At 35.7% G+C, this 22,084-nt stretch overlaps 1 pseudogene; it reads right to left on the minus strand.

Moving 5' to 3' along the window:
- Positions 1 to 784: 784 nt before the first annotated feature.
- LOC141661072 (glycerol kinase-like) overlaps positions 785 to 22,084 on the minus strand; it is a 42,125-nt pseudogene continuing 20,825 nt past the window's right edge.

Here is a 22,084-nt window from a genome sequence, read left to right on the forward strand (position 1 = left end):
AATTTTCCACAACCACTAGGATTAGAACCCTGAAACACGAACTCGGGCGAATTGGAGTCGCCAAAAATTATTATTTTTCCTTGACAATCAATTATAGCTTTGTGTCGCTCCAGCCAATCCATCCCCACTATGATATCAAAGTCCCTCATCTGAATAGGTAAAAGATCTACAAGTAGTTCTCTATCATCTACTCTAACTACACAACCAAGATACTGAGAATTCACAAGTGTAGTTACACCCATAGGAGTGCCAACAGAAAAATCCGATATAAGTGCAGTGGATGCAATGTCTAAGTGTTTAGCATAAGATATAGAGACAAATGAATGTGTAGCTCAAGTATCAAATAAGACTATAACATTTCCATTACCGACATAAAGTGATCCTGAAATGGTACCTAGAGTACTTGCAACATCTTTTACAGTGATAGAAAACACACGACCAGAAGTCTTCTGGTTGCTTTTCTCTCCCTGATCCTTACGATCCCCAGGCTTCTTTGGTGGCATCTGACAGTCTCGAATAGTGTGACCCTTCTTTCCACAATTGAAGCATGCGCCCAATAACAAGTGCGTCCTCCATGCATCTTTTAACAATGCTCACACTTAGATGCTTCCTTATATCCAGTTTGGTTGAAAGACCTCTTTTGCTCATTTCCTTGATTTCCATTCTTTTGCTAAAAATTCCGAGTATTATACCTCTGATCATTTGGTTTGAATCCACCTGAAGACCCACCATTTTTACGAAATCCATGTCGACGATCGGAAAATTCCTCTTCCCTTTTTCTTTTCTAATTTTGCATGTCTCGTTTCTTGAGAAAGTCAGCCTGATGAAGCTCTTGATCTCTGGCACTGTCAACCAAGGTATCCATGGATGTATAACGGTTAGAGATGATATGGTTGCGGATGGAATTCTTCAATGCCCACTTAAACTTCATAATTTTATCCGCTTCTGACCCAACCACAGATCTTGCATAACCAGCTAACCTCTGAAATCTGACTTGAAAGTCTGCCACCAACTCATCATCTCTCTGAGTAATACTCTGATACTTCCTTACATATTCCTCACATATGCTGGCTGGAAAGTACCTCTGGTCAAACTGAGTTTTGAATACCTGCCAAGTAAGAGTAGTTTCATAGCCAGGTGCATGCGAGGCCATCACAGACTTCCACCAAGTATTAGCATCCCCCTCAAGATGATAAGTAGCAAATCGAGCCTTTTCCACCTCTGAACACTCCAAGACCCTGAAAATTTTCTCCATGTGATCTATCCAAGCTTCAGCATCCATGGGAGTCTTGGCTTCCTTAAAAAAATTGGGTATTTGCTTCATAAAATGATCAAATATAATTTGACCATCTCGATCTTGCCCGTTAGCAGTGGGATTCTGTCCACGTTGAACTTCCAGCAACATATCCATTAAAGTACTCTTATCCATAACAATCTGTTGATTATCATTGCCCCCCAGTATTTCGACTAATGCTACCTCTTGCCATCCTGCACAAAATTTTATGAGTGCACAAACACACATATATCACAAAATCATATCCAAAATCTTAAATCTACCCGTATGAAGTCAACCCAAAACTCACAGGTCAAATCCCAAAGGACAATCTACAAAAACTATAATCTAAGCTCTGATACCAACGTTGTAACACCCCACTTAAACAAGTAGAGGCTACACAAGCTAAGCCTTATTTATTAATGAAAGTAAAAAAAACAAGCTAAACATAATTTATTAGACTAACAAAAGTTCAAAAGATCCAAAATAAAGTTCTCTAACAAGATCCAAAATAATATGGAATTGACTTTATTTTCAACTAGATAAACAAGCTAAAATCTGGGCAGCACTCATCACACTCCCACTTTACCCCTGACTACTTGTGGAAAGAAATAAATACGAGTGAGCCAAATACCCAGTACGAATATATCATTAAAAGGTAAAGCAAAATAATATATTTGATTTTAACAATTAGCCAAGGAGATGAGTAATATGACAATAATTATTTAGAATCAAGGAACAAACTAATCTAAACAAAATCAAATAAATGGCTGAGAACAAGTAAGGTGGGTACTAATAAGGGCATCTTATAAAACCTCTGCTCGCTGGTTATCCACAAGAAGGATAAAATGAAATGTATAAAATATTTCCCAAACAAATAAAATGATCATGATCTTAATTATGTCTCATACCCCAAAGACATGCTCGTATACTCACAGCACTGATACGAGTTAGTGCTGAGAGCACCAAAGACTGCAAAAAAAAAACTCCACGTGTCTTGTCTGTGATTTACCCACACAGATAAGTTTAAGAGCCCATAACAAATGATTACAAAGTGTTGCCAATAATATTGAAAATAAAAGCTGCATGTGATAAATCAAGTATACTGATAGGAAACATAGATCAAAAGTGGTTAAACAACAACAGGGATCAAAGATGGCTGAGCAAAAATTAATAAGTGTATATATATAAGATGCACAACTTAACAAAATAAAATATGATAAGATAAATATGATAGGACAATAAGTACAGAGGAAGAAAATATATTTTAAATGGAGAGAGAATGGAGGATACTCGTACCTGGAATGAGTCTAAAATATTAAATCACTACCTAGCTCCAAATCAACCTTCAAACCACCTTCAAACCAATCTATAATATCAACACAAATATAACTTATAAACGCGAAACTCTAAAACCCTAAAACCCAAAAAGTAAGCTAATAAAATTATAATATTTTATATAGTTATTACAACTAATACAGATGATCACTATCTCATGCTATAGTATAAACATTTAACTAATAAATAATATGAATAATATACAAGCTGGTTCATGAAATATAAGAGATATTTTATTAATTTATAAAAGTAATATAGAAATCTTTAAGTATATAACTTTATAAAAGTAGACAAACTTAAATTATACATTCATTTAACATATTAAATTATAACAATAATTTAAGAAAATAATAAAAATAAATATAGCATGCTCTCTGTTTATCATACTTACAAGATTTATCAAATTCACTTCTGCTCATTAATACTATAACATTACTTACAAATTTTAAATTATTATGCCCAAGTATTAGATACTATAATTAATAACATATTGGTTAAAAAACAATGAGACTAAGGTAACAAATATGTTATGAGGAAAACATAATAACATAATATGATTAACAAATGTAAACAATTTATAATTTTAGATAAACAAACAATCAATTATTAATTTCTTAACTTAATTAACAAAATATTTTGACTACATATGTCCTGTCAAATAAAATACTTTATATATCATTAGTCCCACAAATACATATTTTGTCAATTTTAATAAATCTCAATAAACTAAATCTTGTGAAAATAGATTTTATTTTACAAATATTTTTACATATTAACAAACTAGCACAATATAACATGATAATTATTGTAAACAACTCACACACATAACTAGTAAATAATAATTAACAAAACTATTGAGACACTAACAATATTAAAATATACCATATCACCCAATTAATAAAATGTAAAAACCTGAGAATCATATAATTTCTTAAACCAACTTAATGACATAAAAATTAAAAACAAAAATATCAGGAAACATGAGTAATTAGATTACTACTAATTAAATACCAGTACAAATAACAATTAATCAATTAAATCAATTAAACATGCATTAAATACTGACATAACATAATATATAAACACATAAACAAATAATATAGTAATATGATAAAACTTAGCTGAATAGCCTAATATAAGTATGTAAAAAAATGTGTACAAATAGTTATAAAACTGAAAATAAAAATGACTAATATTAGTATACAACATAAATAATAGTCATCAAATTATGTAGTGATTAAATTTTAACTAAACCTTCACAAGGTGTACACTTCTTTTAAACTTTTGGTAAGATTTAACATAGCTTCCTTGTGAATCTCTTTCTCCTCCTCTATATCTTTGACAATCGAGTACTTAACCGTGACACTCCAACCAGTTAGTTCTTTTCTGACCTTGTCAGAGTTGTACGCCAAAACTTTCTTTCCTATGCTTGCTAGTAAGTTATATAACTCTACTATTAATAGTTTTCATTTCTGTTGGCTTTCGGTTGTCGCTCTGAGATAAATTTTGTGTGTCAGCACTAACAGGGTGACTCTGCTCTAATAAATTATGAAACTGTTGTCCATAATTATCTCCACATTTTCCCACATCATCTCCACATTAGCTGTTTAAAAATATCTTATCACGTACTTAGTAGTTTGATTTCAAAATTTAAACAACTAAAAGATAGCCTACAAATTCAAATTTTTAACAGCCAATTATCTAAATAAAACATTCTCCATAATTTTGAATTCTAAAAATAATTAATCAAATATTTACTAAATTATTGCACCAACAATGTAACAAATAAAATATGGGGTATTATAACTTTCCATTTCAGTTGCATCCTTATGCATGGAATTCAAAACATACTTTACCTGAAAACACATGCTTTCCAGGACAGCACGAGCAATGTGAGCTTTATTTGTAAACCTTGTAATTCCAATGCAAACTCCACGAGCTGTTGAGAATCTCACTAACAAGTATAGCAACATAGAGGCAAGTGTATAAAGAATTTAACAAGTTAAGGCCAAGACCACAGTTAACAAAACAAAACATGCAGGTAAACAAAATCAGTAACTGAAATAACGTAGAGAGAAAGAAAGATGTACCCGAAACCATAGCTTTCAACAGTGACTGAAATAAAGGTTTACAGATACAAAATGCCAAGAAAATGATTACAGCTGAGTCACCAGGCCTTGCTCGAAGTCCTGGCTGCTCTTGAAGAGATTATTGCCCCCTACCTGCTGCGTTTGGGATGTGCGCAATATCTCCACCAGGATAAAACAGCTCGGAGTTTATGTTAACAGCAGCAACAAAACCTCCACTTCGACCAGCACCTCAGTCGCCGAAAAATATCAGCACTTCAGTTCTTGTGGGAGAGAAATGCAGAGAGGTTGAAGAGAAGAGATGAGAATGTAGTGTGTTGTATTATTTATTCATTCAGTTTAGCCTCTATTTATAGGAGAGGAAAAATGAAACTGTCAACACACTTAATGTCTGAATTAAACTGCTTCATTAATAAAAAATAAAAACTGATCAGATTTTGAATTCATTAATGAAAAAATCAAAACTGATCAGCTTTTGAATTTAAATTATTTGTAACAGCTTTTCACATTAACACCCACATTATTATCAGAACTTAAGTTAAGTTCTGATTTAACTCATCAGTACTTAAGTTCTGATTCGACTCATCAGTACTTAAGTTCTGATTCTGATATCAGAACTTGTTAAGTTCTGATTTTATTCATCAGTTCTTAAGTTCTGATTCTAATATCAGAACTTGTTACAGATCAGATTATTTGCAGGTTCAATATATTTAGACTACTTAGCCTATTTCAGAACCCAGCCCAATAATCCAATCACCGATAAATAAATTCGAATTAAAATAATTCTCAAATAAATAAAATCCTCGCCCAGGTCGCCTCGCGTACGCGAGACGCCGAGACATTCGCCCAAATCGCCCCGACCCGGTCCGGTGCGGTGCGTGGCGGGGCGGGCGCGCGCGTGTGTGTGTGTGTGTGTGTGCGTGAAGCACACAACAACACAATGGACCATCACACACCTTAGTAGTTGTATACTACTCATGTGGGTAATACCATATAAAGCACACAACCCCCTTTATTTATTTCAATGTGGGACAAACATTCTCAAATTTTCCAAGCTTTTCCAAGCTACTTTCAACTCTCATTTCATATGGATTTCATTAAGAAAATTCTTAAAACCATACATGAAAATTTAAGTTCAAATATCATTGAACAATTTCCAATCATTAGATTTTAGGATTAACATCAAGAACATAATTAAATTAAGCTCTAAAATCCTAATTTTCTAACAATCCCCCACAAATCCATACAGAAATGTGATCAATTTCCCATCATGACTTGTTTTTCAGAGTCGGTACCCTTCCGGGTTTGAACCCTCCTAATTCCTCTACTTCAATGGCTATCGGACTCAGATGGAATGTTTCACCTTGAATCTTAATCCGTTTAGTATAACCATATTCCATAGACGACGACAAGTCAAAGGTTATGGTGCCAATCTACGGCTTTGAGACATTAATGGTCATGTCTCGATCCTGTTCGTCGAATGCTTCAAGGATTAACCCTATCCTCTAATTGCGACCACACAATTACATTCGCTTAGCTGGGCATCTCCAGAGATATACTGCCTCTATCTCGTCAAATGACTTGATCCCATTCAGAGTTTTAACACTCTTGCTTTTCTGGCAGTGTCAGTACCTTCTAGGTTTATAGGGGATAGACTCAGATACTATAGTATCATCTATGTAGCAAAGGTACTACCAACTCATCCTTACAGCTTGTTATTACCCATTGAATACACTTCGAGGGATCTCCTCTCATGTGTATTGGGTTCCCACTGTTGATGAATTATGATGGGTTGACAATCCCATCCCCAACCTTGACTTAAGGACCACTGCAGGTTCCAGTCCTTTAGTAAGAGGATCAGCTATATTATTCTGAGTTCCTATGAACTCTATAGCTATGATCCTATCAGTCACTAAACCCCTTATAGACTTGAGTCTAACTTGGATGTGTCTCTTAGTTTTAGCATTATGCTTTTTACTGCTAATCTTGTCGATAGTTGTTCGACTATCACAGTGAATAGCAATAGCAGGGAGCGGTCTGCTTACTACAGGTATTGCAGACATAAGTCCGTGTAACCATTCAGCCTCCGTCCCTGTGGCATCAAGTGCACACAACTCAGCCTCAAAAGTAGACCGAGTAACAATAGTCTGTCTGCTTGACTTCCAAGATATTGCTCCACCAGCCAAGGTGAACACGTATCCAGTCACTCCATTGGAACCAGACTTCTTAGCTATCCAACTTGCATCACTCTACCCTTCAAGCACACCAGGAAATCTCCTGTAGTGTAAACTAAGGTACATTGTGCCTTTTAGATATCTAAGTACTCTATCAAGAGCATCCCAATGAGTTCTGTTTGGACAGCTTGTATATCTCGCCAATTTAGACACAGAATATGAAATATCTGGTCTAGTACAGTTAGCAAGATACTGCAAGCTCCCAATAATCTGAGAATACCTTAACTGAGACACAGGCACTCCTGAAGTATTCTTGACAAGGGCAACTTTCGAATCATAAGGTGTACTAGCGATTCTACACTGTGAATAACCATATTTCTCAAGTATAGATTTCTCTATATAATGAGATTGAGTCAAGGTTATTCCTTCAGTGGACTGAATCAATTTGATTCCAAGAATCACACTTGCCTCACCCATATCCTTCATTTCAAAATGCCTTTTCAAGAATTCTTTAGTCTCGTTAATAATCTCAATATTGGTTCCAAACAATAAAATATCATCCACATATAGGCACAAGATAACACACTCATTACCTTTAACTTTAGTGTAGACACACTTATCACTTTCATTAATCTTATAACTGAAAGGCAATATAGTTTCATCAAACTTTTTATGCCAATCTCTGGGAGCTTGTTTCAAGCCATAGATGGAATTGATCAACTTACATACTTTCCTTTCATTGCCTGATGTAACAAATCCATCAGGCTGATCCATATAAATCTCTTCCTCAAGTTCACCATGAAGAAAAGCCGTCTTTACATCCATCTGATGAATGATAAGACCATGGACTGAAGCCAATGCTATAAGCATTCGGATTGTTACCATTCTTGCAACCGGAGAGTATGTATCAAAATAATCAATTCCTTCCTTTTGCTTAAAACCCTTAGCTACCAGTCTAGCTTTGTACTTATCTATTGAGCCGTCAGGGTTCAACTTCCTTTTAAAGACCCATTTGCACCCAATAGTAGAACACCCAGGAGGGAGATCAACCAACTCCCATGTTCCATTGGAAACAATAGAGTCAATTTCACTCTTGACAGCGCCCTTCCAGTGCCTTGACTCAGAAGAATCCATAGCTTGCCGGAAAGTTAAAGGTTCGTCCTCGATATTGTAAGTGATGAAATCACCTCCGAAATCCTTGACTATTTTTGCACGCTTACTTCTCCTTGGTTCCTCTAATTCCTTAGGAATAGAGCTACTACTAGGTTCCGCCCCCATATTTGTCATCTTTTCCACATGATCAGGAATAGAACTTGATGTGTGAGTAGGATCTTCCTCAGAAGTCGTTTCAGGTATTCCAGTCCTCATAGGGTAGACATCCTCAAAGAATGTCGCATCTCGAAACTCAACTATCGTGTTTGCCACTATACCATCTATGTCAGATTTTAACACTAAAAATCTCATAGCTGTAGTGGTTTCAAGATAGCCCAGAAAGATACAGTCAACAGTCTTTGGACCTAGTTTCTTTCTCTTGTGTTCAGGAACAAGCACCTTAGCAAGGCACCCCCACACACGAAGATACTTAAGACTAGTCATCCTGCCTTTCCATAACTCCAAGGGTGTTTTATCCATGTGTTTCAGAGGGACTCTATTCAAAATATGGCAAGCCGTATTTAGAGCCTCTCCCCACATGTATTTAGGCAACCCAGAGTTAATAAGCATACTATTAATCATATCTTTAAATGTTCTGTTCTTTCGCTCAGCAACCCCATTAGACTCAGGTGTGTATGGTGGAGTAACTTCATGAACTATACCATTGTTTACACAAAATTCATTAAAAGCATTACTCGTATACTCACCACCTCTATCAGATCTCAATCTTTTAAGTAACTTACTAGTTTGTTTTTCTACTTCAGTTTTATATATAATGAATTTACTAAGTGCTTCATCCTTATGTCTAAGTAAATAAACATAACAATATCTACTACTATCATCTATAAAAGTAATGAAGTATCTAAACTGGTCCTTGGTCAACACACCACCAAATTCACAAATATCAGTGTGTACTAAATCTAACAAGTCTGAATCCCTAACAACGTTATGAAAAGGTTTCCTTATCTGTTTAGCAGACACACATACTTGACATTTAGAATTCTTTTCTATGGTATATTTTGGAATCAACTCTAAGTTCATCATGTTCTTAAGAGCACCAAAGTTTAAATGACCTAGTCTAGCATGCCATATATTTGAGGATTCAATACAATTAACAGTAGGAATAACATTATTATTCAAACTTCCCAAAACGGGATCCGTATTAATAACAAATAAACCATTTGACAAGTAACCCTTGCCAAAGAATGTACCAGTGTGAATAAGAACTACTTTATTACACTTGAACGAAATTTCAAAACCACTAGAAACTAAACAGCTTCCACTTATTATATTTCTACGCATGTCGGGAACATGATGCACTCTCGTCAGAGATAGAATACATCCTGAAGGGAACTTCAGATCCACGTTTCCAACTCCATGTACTTGAGCAGCACTAGCATTCCCCATCTTCACAGTCAGGCTATGACTCTGTTGATAAGATACAAATAAACTAATATCAGCACAAATATGTACATTAGCTCCAGTATCTATCAACCATTCATTTGACAGATAGGTAGAAAATATCACAGGGTTGTAGGATACATACCGGTCAACGTTGGTTTCAGAAGCCGTAGCCTCACCAACAACCATGTTCACTACAGGCCCACTTGCGGTTCCAAGCACAACATTTGCTTGTGCTACCTCGGTTTTCTTCGCTTTCTTCGTAGGGCAGTCCTTACTCCAGTGCCCAACCTGCCCACAAGACCAGCATGGTTTGTTTGCCTTGGGTTTCTTGGCCTTGTCCTTGTCACTCTTAGGTTTATTACTATTAGCTTTCTTAGCAAAAGCCTTCCTCTTTTGTCCTACAGTTGCTATGTTTACCTTCGAGGTACCGTGTTCAGTTGGCATCACATGTCCCTGTTTGGACTTGTGTTGTTCTTGTACCGAGATGTCCAGCATAAGGTTGGTCCAGGTGATCTCTCCTTTCTGTCTTTTCAGGGAGAGAGAGAACTCTTCCCAAGACTTCGGGAGTTTTTCAATCACACTCATCACCTTGAACTTCTCCGGGAGATTCATTCCAGACTCCTTCAAAGCATGCACTATCATCTCGAACTCATGCACCTGCTCAGTCATGGACTTATTGTCCACCAGCTTGAACTCGAGGAACCTTGCCACAGAATACTTTTCTAGACCTTGTGAGTCAGTATTATGTGTCTGGTCCAGCTTCTCCCATAAGAGTTTTGCAGAGTAGGCATCAGAAGAATAGACATCAAACAAAGTGTTTGTTAGTGCCGCAAGAATGGCCGCTCTAGCCACTCCATCCTTCTCAGCCCACTTCGCAAAAGCCTTAACTGTGTCAGCCTTCTCTTGATCCACTACTGGTTTCTCATATTCCACAACCGGCCACAGACCCTTTATAGTCAACCACAGCTTCATCCTTTTCTGCCAGCGAGAAAAGCCAATGCCACCGTTGAATTTCTCCGGTAAACCGGTTAGTTCAACAGCCTGTGGGAAACTATAGGTGGTCCAATCAATGGCCCCAGCAGTTACACCCGAACTGCTACCACCACCAACGATAACCTCACTTTCGTTAACCATTATGCTAAATTCTAAATAACCAATAATCTCTTCAAGAATGTTGAGAATCTCACTAACAAGTATAGCAACATAGAGGCAAGTGTATAAAGAATTTAACAAGTTAAGGCCAAGACCACAGTTAACAAAACAAAACATGCAGGTAAACAAAATCAGTAACTGAAATAACGTAGAGAGAAAGAAAGATGTACCCGAAACCATAGCTTTCAACAGTGACTGAAATAAAGGTTTACAGATACAAAATGCCAAGAAAATGATTACAGCTGAGTCACCAGGCCTTGCTCGAAGTCCTGGCTGCTCTTGAAGAGATTATTGCCCCCTACCTGCTGCGTTTGGGATGTGCGCAATATCTCCACCAGGATAAAACAGCTCGGAGTTTATGTTAACAGCAACAACAAAACCTCCACTTCGACCAGCACCTCAGTCGCCGGAAAATATCAGCACTTCAGTTCTTGTGGGAGAGAAATGCAGAGTGGTTGAAGAGAAGAGATGAGAATGTAGTGTGTTGTATTATTTATTCATTCAGTTTAGCCTCTATTTATAGGAGAGGAAAAATGAAACTGTCAACACACTTAATGTCTGAATTAAACTGCTTCATTAATAAAAAATAAAAACTGATCAGATTTTGAATTCATTAATGAAAAAATCAAAAGTGATCAGCTTTTGAATTTAAATTATTTGTAACAGCTTTTCACATTAACACCCACATTATTATCAGAACTTAAGTTAAGTTCTGATTTAACTCATCAGTACTTAAGTTCTGATTCGACTCATCAGTACTTAAGTTCTGATTCTGATATCAGAACTTGTTAAGTTCTGATTTTATTCATCAGTTCTTAAGTTCTGATTCTAATATCAGAACTTGTTACAGATCAGATTATTTGCAGGTTCAATATATTTAGACTACTTAGCCTATTTCAGAACCCAGCCCAATAATCCAATCACCGATAAATAAATTCGAATTAAAATAATTCTCAAATAAATAAAATCCTCGCCCAGGTCGCCTCGCGTACGCGAGACGCCGAGACATTCGCCCAAATCGCCCCGACCCGGTCCGGTCCGGTGCGGTGCGTGGCGGGGCGGGCGCGCGTGTGTGTGTGTGTGTGTGCGCGTGAAGCACACAACAACACAATGGACCATCACACACCTTAGTAGTTGTATACTACTCATGTGGGTAATACCATATAAAGCACACAACCCCCTTTATTTATTTCAATGTGGGACAAACATTCTCAAATTTTCCAAGCTTTTCTAAGCTACTTTCAACTCTCATTTCATATGGATTTCATTAAGAAAATTCTTAAAACCATACATGAAAATTTAAGTTCAAATATCATTGAACAATTTCCAATCATTAGATTTTAGGATTAACATCAAGAACATAATTAAATTAAGCTCTAAAATCCTAATTTTCTAACACGAGCATCATCACGCCACCAGGGAGAGAACAGACCATTGTATGCTAGCACAAAATAAACCCCGCTAGTTGAATCAACTTCTGATGACAATTTCTCAATCTCACTTGCGCTACCAATTAGACCGAGTCCATCTCCGAGCCACTGAACTGCAGCTCCAGCAATAGAAATTGATCCCTCTAGAGCATAATTTATTGGACCAGAAGCTCCAAGTTTAAAGGCCACAGTGTTTAATAGTCCATGAGTTAATAAATCATCTGATCACCAGTGTTTAAAAGAATGAAAGCACCAGTACCATAAGTGCTTTTCGCTTCTCACTTTCTATAAGCTTGACCAACCATATATAGCTGCATGCTGATCACCAACACAACCAGCAATCAGGATTCCTGTAATTGGCCATCCCTTTGTTACCTTTCCAATAATCTCCGAATTACTAACAATTTTCAGAAGTATTCCAGCCGAAATTCCCAATTCTGTCAATGTCCTCTGGTCCCAGTCAAGAGTCTTAAGACTCATTAAAATAGTCCTGGCCGTATTTGAAATATCGGTGACATACAGCCCCCATCAACCCCTCCGGTCAAATTCCAGATCAACCAGCTATCAATGGTTCCAAACAAAGCATTTCCAGTATCAAACAACTTTCTTAACATTGTCAACATTTCCAAACAACCATAAAACCTTCAAAGCACTAAAGTAAGTACTTACTAGTAAACCACACGTCCCGACAAAATGGGTTCTTCCCCCCCTTTAATTCTTTCTCCAATCTCATGTAAAGCATTGACACCAAATTCAATTTTTCACAACAAACCAACTACCTACAATCCTAGTATTATATTATAAACACCCACCTCATATTCATTACAAAACCTTCTTAAAAAAGTGAGTACCTAATAACAATCAACCAAAATTTTACTTACAATTAAAAAATATAGTTTTTTTTCAAAAAAATGGACTAAATAAATGAAACAAAAACACGCAAACATATAACAACATATATACTGATACACATGCATATAATATACATTTGATATAAAGAATGTTAAGGAGGAAAGGAACCTGCAAATAAAACTGGTGCGAACGTCCATCCAAACGATGGCGTTGTAAAGAGGAGCACTAGTTGACTTGCTCTAAATAACAGCTGTCTCTCTCTGATTGGTTATACCAACAGTAAAAAGCATTTCGTGTACGTACACTTTAGGTGTTTAGGTGTTAGACCACTTGAAATACTATATTTCATAAACTAACACTTGCTATACTCAATTCTAGTTTACTTAAAAAGTGTACCTCGTCGTCTATTTTGTTTAAATCCGTTACTTTTTGCAGGGATAAATAAGTCTTTTTCACTTCACCTTCTTCCTGTCTTCTTCCCCAACCCCATTTTCACCATTAACATATTTGAGAAATTAAAACATGAATATTTCATTCATTTTTTATGAAATCATGCATTCTAATAATCAAATTGAATCATCGATCATCCTCTATCCATTTATAACATCAAAATCATCAAATGACGATGTTTTAAATTTCTCGATTTCTTATGAATTTTCATCGAATTTGGGGGTTTCATTTTCAATCTTTTTTCATGAAAGATGATGATATGAATAGCTTTATCTCATTATTTACTATCGATTCATGTATAGATATGTGTTGTTAGATTGCGGAATCGATAATCGAGATTGAGAATTTTCTTCGAGATATGTTTTGATTTTTCAGTCGATTGGTTTGACGTATGTGGCTAATAACAGGTTTAATAGATTGGTAGGAGTTATAGCTTCATTTTGTGACATGAATCGTAATATTTTGTTATATTTTGATTAATTCCATTTTTGACTGGAAAAAAGTTTGGTTTTAATCGGTGATTGAACGGAATTGATTTGACGTTCATTCATAGTTATCGTAATTGTTGTATGTGAGTTGTAAAGTGTGTTTTGATCATGTTTGGTGTGAAAAAACGTGATGAACCATACTGTTTTGATTGGATTGAAGGTTATTCCGGTGAACATGTTCTTCAAATGAAGAAGATTAAGTGCAAATGACTATTTTATCCCTACAAATATTAATAGAGTTTGACAGGACAGACGGGAAGCCACATTTTGTAAGTAAACAATAAGTATAGTATATCAAGTGCTAGTTTATGAATTGTAGTATCCCAAGTGGTATGACACATAAAATGTACGTACACAAAGTGCTTTCTGGACATCATGACTAGACCTGGCCAGTTGTGTCCGCGCAGTCCGGGCCGCACGCACACGGGTTGGGCACTGGGAATATCGACACTGAACTGGCCTGTTTAAAAAATGAACCGGGTTCGGGCCAGGTTTGAACCAGCGAAAAAGGACTCGTAACCAGTACACGAATAACCATAAGTTAAGGGTTGGAGGGATGTAAACGAGCTGTGCGGGCTCCAGACGAGTTATGCGGGCCTGTACAGTTTATTCAGCCAGTTCACTTCAATTTAAGTTACAGCAATTATGAACTAGTCTATGAACTAGTATTATTATAAGTATTATTATAGTATGGTTAGTTCAATTTGCAAGTGGCAGGAGCAGGAGTAGTCTATTATATAGCAAATAATTAAGTTATAGACTAGACTAGCAGAGTACATATTTCTTACTTTGTTTTTTTTAATCCGGTTGTTAAATAATATATTTTATATTTCATAATTACTTTGATTTTCTTATTTGGTTAAAATAATAATTTTATTTTTTTGATTTTTTTGGTTGAAAGAGGACGACACCTCATATGAATTTTATTAATTGAAAAATATTACAAATGATGTGAGAGGAATCCTCTCTAAAAAAATAGAACAACCTGCATCAAACATTAAAAAATTACAAATTAAGCAAATAAAAAAATATTAATAAAAATTACATTAACTATTTGTTCTAGAGTTGTTGTTCGCTAGTTGAGGTTCTCAATTCGGATGAAGTATCCATTATCATCCATGGTTCGTCTTCATCGCCGGAGTCTTCTTTCCTTCCTTGTTGTTTTTTTCGGCTTGATCCAAACTTTTTTGCAAACTAAAATTTCGGCCGTTAAATTTCAGCTCCATCTAAAGTTAAAGGAATTTCGGTCCTAATATAATTAATACATTTGTTGTTATTAGCAGCATTATCTAAGTAAATTGTGAATACCTTGTTAAATAAATTAAATTCCTTAATTGTATCTAAAATTCTAGACATAATGTTATAACCGGTGTGTGATTCGTCCATAACATCAAAGGAATTAATTCATTTTTGTAACAAATAATCAACACAAATCCAATGAACCGTAACACATATATAAGGCTCAACTTGACTCGAACTCCAACAATCACTAGTTAACGAAACCATACCATCAAATTCTCGAATTTTTTTAATTAATTGTGCTCTAGAGCAATGATATTGTGTTATTGTGTGCCGTTTTAATATGTTCCTAGGAATTTTTCTAAATGTTGGGTTTATTGTAGTTCTCATCATGTACTCTAAATTATCACTCTCTAGTGAGAAAATAGTAACTCGTCTAATGTAACAAAAGTAACAAAACTTTATATCATTCTATCTCTACTATAGGAAAAAGGCATACCTCCACCTCCCGTTGATGTCATAAAACCACCGAGTTGTGCTTGTTGTGGACCTATTCATGCTTCTCCGCTTTCGTGATTCGCCTTCGTAATAGAGTGAATATTCTCCAAGTGCCGACTTGGTGTTCCCGTGCCGGTCCCTCGAGCGTAACTAAATGGTAGTTGTGGTCGACCATTTTGTACACAAATCAAACAATGAACTTTAAATCTATTCAGATTATCCGGCAAGGCTTATTTCGAAAAATGTCCGTAGTGTGATAATTGTCTCGAACTCGTACACCTGCACAAATTTACAAAGTGAATAAAATTACTTAACAGAAATTTACAAAACGGATTTACTAAACGAATAAAATTACTTAACAAAAATTTACAAAACGGATTTACTAAACGAATTTATTAAACAAATTTATAAAACGAATTAAAAAACGTATTTAAATACAGAATCTTTAAAATTACTAAACAAATTACTAATATACTAAATTAATTTACAAAACAAATTAAAAATGAATTTAGAAATTTATTAAACGAATTTACAGAATTTTAAAATTACAAAACATTTAAAAATTAAAATATCTTCTTCGGTATTAAAAGTGGATCCGGGTCGAGTGGTAGCATTGAATTCGGCGTTGAATCTTGAGAAGAAAAACTCCTTCTTCCTTGTTCCATTTTTCTGTAATAAATTATGGAGTTGAATATAAAATCTTTCGTGTATCCTGTGTCTGTGAATTGTGATGTGTGACTGCGAATTAAAAGCAAAATGAAAATAAAAGGGTTAGTGAAATTAATTAAATTTCAGGTTGAGATTGAGATGGTTGAAGCTCGGAAACAACTCAAAAATAAAGATGGTTGAAACTCGGAATTAAAATGGAAATAGAGACCGGAGATTGAGATTGAGATTGAGAGAGCGGAGAGTCTGTTAGATATATTTGATAATGTCATGTCTAATATGATTTGTGTTTAGTTTTTCAGATCTTACTTAAACAGGACAAATTAGTACTTAACTGGAAATCATCACTTATACTGAAGACAGAACTTAAGTTATCAGTACTTAAGGTTCAGAAGATATTTATCAGGAGATAATATCAGGACTTAAGGAGACTTTCAGATAAGGAAGGCGGCTGATTGAAAGGAAAGAAGATCAAGAAAAACACAAGAAGAGATATGCATGAAGAAGAAATTCTATGAAGAATAGAATACTTGGAAGAAAAGATATCTGATTGATATATTTTAGGAAGCAGAATTATATTCCATATCAATTAGTGATTATCTTGTAACTGTGTAGTATATAAATACAGACATAGGGTTTACACTATAAGTGTTATCATTATCGAGAATAATATTCATTGTAACCCTAGAAACTCTCGTGATATTTGTTCATCACTGAGAGAGGACAGTTCCACATTGTAACAGAGTTTAATAAAGTTTGTTTTCTGTTACTTGTGTTCTTTGAATTCGATTTGATTGTGCTATACACTGTATTCAACCCCCCTTCTACAGTGTGTGTGACCTAACCAGTGGTATCAGAGCCTATCTGTTAACACACAAACAGTTTAAGATCCAAAATCAATCATGTCTGAAGCAGAAACTCCAGCCAAGCCCACCTAAACTGAAGAACCTCCAAAGACTTAAATCCATAGTCGATATGAGGCTATTAGAGTTCCCATACTGAAACCATCTGAATACCCCATATGAAAGGTGAGGATGACTATGTTTCTGGAAGCTACAGATCCAGAATATCTTGACAGAATCAATGAAGGACCTCACAAGCCAACCAAACTCGTTGTTGTAGTTGCAGGCGAAGTATCAATGTCTGTACCAAAGGAGAAGAGTGATTACACTGATGAAGATATCGTATCAATTGCTAAGGATACTAAGGTACGACACTTGCTGCATAGTGCCATTGATAATGTAATGTCAAACAGGATAATTAACTGCAAGACCGCAAAGGAGATATGGGATGCCTTGGAGACAAGGTGCCAGGGAACTGATTCGATTAAGAAGAACATGAAGACTATACTCACTCAAGAGTATGAACACTTTGACTCAAAGCCTAATGAGTCATTGACTGATTTATATGACATATTCGTCAAACTCTTGAATGATTTGTCACTAGTTGATAAGGAGTATGATCTTGAAGATTCAAACCTTAAATTCCTGTTAGCTCTTCCTGAAAGTTGGGATTTGAAGGCCACAATTATAAGAGACAACTATAATCTTGAAGAAACAACTCTTGATGAAATTTATGGGATGCTCAAGACTCATGAACTTGAGATGGAACAAAGAAGCAAGAGGAAAGGAGGAAAGTCAAGGACAGTTGCTCTTAAGGCTGGGGAAGAATCCCCAAAGCAGCTACCTCAAGGAAAGGCAAGGGAAAAGCGCTCTTCACAAAGTCTGATACCGAGTCATCAAGTTCTGATAGTGATGATGACTCAGAAACTGAAAGCTTGCCTGAGATGGATGCTGATGAAGAGATGATGAAGCTGTGTACTCTTATGGTGAAAGCAATCACAAGAATTGCATACAGAAAATTCAGGAAGGGAAAGAAATTTTCCAGGAAAGGTGTAAGTTCTGATAAGAAGAGTTTCATAAAAACTGAAGGCAAAGAAGGGAAGTCTGGCAGAGGAGATTGCACAAATGTCAAATGCTACAACTGTGGTGAGAAAGGCCACATATCTCCTGATTGCAAGAAAGTGAAGAGTGACAAGGCAAGGCTCTTGTCACAAAGAAGAAAAGCTGGACAGACACTTTAGATTCTGAAAGTGAGGTAAACTATGCCTTGATGGCAAATGCTGATAGCAGTTCTGAAGCTGCTGAGTTAAAGGTACCTCAAACTACTTATGCCTTTCATACTGATGATATTAATAAGTTGAGAAGATATCTTAAAACCATGTTCATTAGTTATAGAGATCAAACTTTAACATGTGAAAGATTAACTTCTGAAAATCTTTCATGTAAAAAGAGGAATGATTATTTAGAAAAAGAGTTAGTCATGTTCCATCAAACTCAAAAAGATAGAGATGATGCTTTCTATGTTAGGGATGAAGTACTTAAAATGAATGAATCTCTAAAAATTGAGTTAGAAAAGGAAAGAGAGATTATCAGGACTTGGACTAACTCTGGCAGAACAACTCAGAATTTGTTAAGTAGTGGAAACTGGAAAGAGGGCTTAGGTTATGGAGATGATAAGAATGATAAAAGAACTGTAGAAATTAAGCCTATAGTTGTTAAACAAAAGCCAAAGGTAAAACATGTTAAGTTTGTAGCTGTAAAGTCTGAAACTGAGAAATCAGAAGTTAAAGAGGAATTAACTTCTGACAAACTAAAACAGGAAAAGCCAACTGAAGTTAACGTAGGCTTAATGACAAAGAAGCAGCTTAAGTATAAGCTGAAAGATGTTAAGAATGTAAACAAGGTAAAGTCACCTAGGAAAAATAGGAATGGAAAGGAAGGTGTAAATAAAAGTAATGATTTTAAGCCTATTCCTAATGCTCCTGGAAAAACATGTCATAACTGTGGAAGTTCTAACCATCTGGCTTCTTTTTGCTGGAAGAATAAAAACATAAACTCCTTACCCTCAAAGTCAGGAGTTAAGAGTCATTCTGTTAGATATAGGCCACAAAATCCTTGTTTTCATTATGGTAGTTTATGGCATTCCATTTATACTTGTAAGGAATATCATAGTTTGTACTATGATTATTATCAAATAAAACCTTCTTTAAAGAAAGTTAGCATTGTTTCTTCTAGTGTAAGTTCTGATACAAAGTCTGATAGTGTAAATGCTGATAAGAAAAATGTTAATATAAACTCTGATGCTAAATCCGCTGCAAATGTTAACAAACTTAATAAGGCCAAATGATCCAAGCAAGTCTGGATCCTTAAAACTAATCATTAGTGGTCTTTGTGATTACAGGGCAACAGGAAAAATATCCTAGTTCTGGACAGTGGATGTTCAGGACATATGACTGGAAATAAAGCCCTGCTATCAGACTTTGTGGAGAAAGCTGGCCCAAGTGTTTCTTATGGAGATGGAAATATTGGAAAACACTGGGATATGGCAATATCAATCTTGGGAATGTCATCATTAAAGAAGTAGCTCTGGTCTCAGGACTTAAACACAATCTGCTGAGTGTTAGTCAAATCTGTGACAGAGGTTATCATATGGATTTCTTTGAAGAACACTGTGAAGTTGTAAGCAAATCTACAGGAAAAGTTGTTCTGAAAGGATACAGGCATGGTAACATTTATGAAGCCAAGCTTTCAACAAGTACTAATGGTTCTGCAATCTGTCTGTTGAGTAGAGTATCAATTGAAGAAAGCTGGGATTGACACAAGAAACTCTCTCATTTAAATTTCAACAATATAAATAAACTGGTCAAGAAAGATCTTGTGAGAGGACTGCCAAAGTCAGTATTTGCTCCTGATGGCCTTTGTGATTCATGTCAGAAGGCTAAACAAAGAAAATCTTCATTCAAGAGCAAGAATGAATCATCAATTCTTGAGCCTTATCACCTACTACATGTAGATTTATTTGGTCCAGTGAATGTCATGTCTATTGCAAAGAAGAAATATGCTATGGTCATAGTGGATGAGTTCACCAGATACACATGGGTGTATTTCTTACACATAAAAAGTGAAACTACATCTATCTTGATTGATCATGTCAAGCAACTGGATAAATTGGTCAAAGATTCTGTGAAGATCATAAGAAGTGATAATGGCACTGAGTTCAAGAATTTGATCATGGAAGAGTTCTGCAAAGACCATGGAATCAAGCAGGAATTTTCTACTCCTGGAACTCCACAGCAAAATAGAGTTGTTGAAAGAAAGAATAGAACTCTTATTGAAGCTGCACGAAAGCAAAGCTACCAACCTATTTTTGGGCCGAAGCTGTGCAGACTGCTTGTTTTACTCAGAATGCAACACTCATTAACAAGCATGGAAAGACATCATATGAGATGGTGAAGAAAAAGAAGCCAAATCTGAAGTATTTTCATGTATTTGGATGCAAGTGTTTTGTTCTTAAGACTCATCCTGAACAGCTATCCAAATTTGATTTAAAAGCTGATGAAGGAATTTTTGTTGGATATCCACTTTCCACAAAAGCCTTCAGAGTCTACAATTTAAGAACAAGGGTTGTCATGGAATCTATCAATGTCTCCTTTGATGACAAGAAGATTACTGGACTTGAAGATTTCAATGATCATGATCAGCTGAGATTTGAAAATGAAGACTTAAATTCTGATACTGAAAATCCCGATAGTCTAAATCCTGATACTGCAAACTCTGATGGATTAAACTCTGAAGTTATTGAAACTGTGGTGACTACGCCAAAGGAAGATGCACCTGTGCAGGGGGAGCATACTGAAGATACAACCACATCTCAAGAAGCATCAGAACCTACAACTGGCTCTTCAAGTTTTGATTCATCAAGTTCTGATGAGCCAAGTTCTGATAATTCTGGAAACTCAAATTCTGAAGGATCCAACTCAGAGAGCATAATTTCAGGGGGAGCATCAGAAAATGTTGATGAAGACAGCATGGATCATGGGGGAGCATCCAGTTCTAGAGAAAATCTTCCATCTGTAAGGAAGTGGACTAAATCACATACACCTAATTTAATAATTGGAAATCCTGACGCAGGTGTCAGAACTAGAACAGCTTCTTCATGTGAATGTCTCTATAATTCTTTTCTTTCTCAGACTGAACCAAAAAAAGTGGAAGAAGCTCTTCAAGATGCTGATTGGGTGCAAGCAATGAAGGAAGAGTTAAATGAATTTGAAAGAAATAAAGTCTGGACCCTTGTGTCAAGACCAAAGAACAGATCTGTTGTTGGTACAAAGTTGGTGTTCAGAAATAAAACTGATAGTGATGGCATAATTACAAGGAATAAAGCAAGGCTGGTTGCAAAAGGATATTCTCAACAAGAGGAAATTGATTATGATGAAACATTTGCACCAGTTGCTAGATTGGAAGCCATAAGAATATTTTTGGCTTATGCTGCTCACAAAAAGTTTACAGTCTTTCAAATGGATGTGAAAAGTGCTTTTCTCAATGGAGAATTGGAAGAGGAAGTATATGTTGAACAACCTCCAGGCTTTGTAGATTCCAAATTTCCAAATCATGTCTACAGGCTTGATAAAGCACTTTATGGCCTTAAGCAAGCTCCAAGAGTATGGTATGAGACTTTAGCTCAGCTTCTTCAGGAAAGTGGATTTAACAGAGGAACTATTGACAAAACTCTATTATACCTCAACCATGGAAATGACTTACTTTTGGTGCAGATATATGTTGATGATATCATTTTTGGTTCTACAAATGACAAACTTTGCAAGAAGTTTGCCAAACTGATGCAATCAAGATATCAAATGAGTATGATGGGGGAACTTAGCTATTTTCTGGGCCTTCAAGTCAAGCAGAATGAAGAAGGCACTTTTATTTGTCAATCCAAGTACACCAGAAATTTGCTGAAGAAATTTGGAATGCAAGATTGTTCAAGTGCATCCACTCCCATGGCCACTGCAACAAAATTGGATAAGGATACTGGTATA

Source organism: Apium graveolens, chromosome 5 (genome assembly GCF_009905375.1).
Source record: "Apium graveolens cultivar Ventura chromosome 5, ASM990537v1, whole genome shotgun sequence".
NCBI classification, from domain to species: Eukaryota; Viridiplantae; Streptophyta; class Magnoliopsida; order Apiales; family Apiaceae; genus Apium; species Apium graveolens.